The sequence below is a fragment of the Eriocheir sinensis genome, unplaced genomic scaffold (assembly GCF_024679095.1).
Source record: "Eriocheir sinensis breed Jianghai 21 unplaced genomic scaffold, ASM2467909v1 Scaffold1141, whole genome shotgun sequence".
Classification (NCBI taxonomy): Eukaryota; Metazoa; Arthropoda; class Malacostraca; order Decapoda; family Varunidae; genus Eriocheir; species Eriocheir sinensis.
Window position 1 is genome coordinate 93297 of NW_026110454.1, and position 1982 is coordinate 95278.

The 1982-nt window shown below is 42.4% G+C and overlaps 1 non-coding gene across 1 annotated transcript; it reads right to left on the reverse strand.

Annotated features, from left to right (window-relative positions):
• Nucleotides 1–1695: 1695 nt before the first annotated feature.
• Trnav-aac (transfer RNA valine (anticodon AAC)) lies at nucleotides 1696–1768 on the reverse strand. Its single transcript has one exon. It is a non-coding gene; the product is annotated as a tRNA-Val (tRNA).
• Nucleotides 1769–1982: the final 214 nt, after the last annotated feature.

A 1982-nucleotide genomic window follows, 5' to 3' on the forward strand; every position in this document is an offset into this window, starting at 1 on the left:
TCCTGTTGGTTACCATCCTGTTAATAAAGCCTAATACCCTGTTAGCCCTAGTCCTCGCACTAATACATTGCTTCCTTAGTTTTAGGTCAGAGTTCACTAACACTCCCAAATCCCTTTCACACTCAGACTTGCCAATCGCTGTGGAGTCTAAACTATACCCGTGTAATGGGTTGCGTGTTCCTTCACTTAGTACGCAACACTTGGTGATGTTAAATTCATCTGCCATTTCTCTGACCAAGCTGACAGTTTGTTGAGATCCTCCTGCAGTGCTCTAGCATCCTCCCCTGCCCTAATAGTGCGTCCTATTTTGGTGTCATCTGCAAATTTACCTATGTCACTAGTTATCCCATTGTCTATGTCACTGATGTAGATAATGAATAGAAGCGGGCCTAAAACTGAACCTTGAGGAACCCCACTGGTAACATTACCTATACGGATTTTTTACCGTTAATGGTAACCCTCTGTTTCCTGTCGCTAATCCACGCCTTAATCCAATCAAATACCTTCCCTCTTATCCCATGAGCCCTGACTTTATTTAACAGTCTCTGGTGAGGTACCTTATCGAAGGCCTTACTAAAATCAAGATAAACCACATCATAGCTCTCATCATTGTCAGCTGCCTCGTATACTCTATTGTAAAAGGATATAAGATTAGTGAGGCGACTTTCCTTTAATAAACCCCTGCTGTGAGTCGTGAATTAAATTGTCTGTCAATATGGTCCCTAATACTATCAGCTATTATTGACTCAATCATTTTACCTATAACTGACGTCAAACTAATCGGCCTATAGTTCTCCATAGAAGATTTGTCTCCCTTCTTAAATATTGGAGTAACGTGTGCCTGCCTCCATGAAACAGGCACCACCCCTGTGTCTAGTGACTTCCTAAATACTTATGTTAACTGCCCACTTAATTCAGTTTCACATTCCTTTATTGCCCTGGGGAAAAGTTCATCTGGTCCTGGCGCCTTAGTGACTTTAAGTCTATCTATCTGTCTAATCACGAGCTCCATACTTATGTTGATGTCGGTTAATTCTTCTACCTCTTCTCCCCTGTAGATCTGTTCTCCCTGAGGTATATCATCTAATCTTTCCTTGGTAAATTCAGTTCAGAAATATCTATTTAACGCCTCGCTCATTTCCTCATCACTGTCAATCAGCGATTCTCCTGGCTTAAGCGGCCCTATCTTATCCCTGACCTTGGTCTTATATAGCTGAAAGAAGCCCTTTGGATTGGTCTTTGCTTCCCTGGCAATTCTAATCTCATAATTACGTTTTACCACGCGTAGGTTTTTCTTTACTGCTCCAGCTAAATCGTTGTAACTATCCCTTAGGTGAGTTTCCCCCCTTTTAATTCTAACATATAGTCCTCTTTTCCTTCCTATTTCAGTTTTTAGCCTGTCTGTCATCCATCGCGGGTAATTACCTGTTAACCTGACTTCCCTGTGAGGTATAAACTGTTTCTGTCCTAGTTTAATCTCCCTGACCAGACTATTGTACTCGCCCTCCAAGTTACTGCCCTAAGCCTTTGCAGCTGCTTTCTTAAGCCCTCATAGTCTGCCTTCCTGAAGTCAGGTATTAATGTGTTGTTACTGCTGACTCTATCCTCTCATTTAACATTAAATCTAATTTCCTTACGATCACTGTTACCTAATGAATCCCCATAATAATAATTATTTTCGTGAAGTAAATAAGATGTGCTCACCAGGTCTCGAACCTGGGACCTTCTGTGTGTTAGACAGATGTGATAACCACTACACCATGAGCACCTCTACCTCTACCACACCTTCTTTCCCTCATCTCCTCCTTCTCCTCACCTTCTTGTCACCTTTTCACCTCCTCACCTCTACCACACCTTCTTGTCACCTTTTCATCTCCTCACCACTACCACACCTTCTTGTCACCTTTTCACCTCCTCACCACTACCACACCTTCTTGTCACCTTTTCACCTCCTCACCTCTACCACACCTTCTTGTAACCTT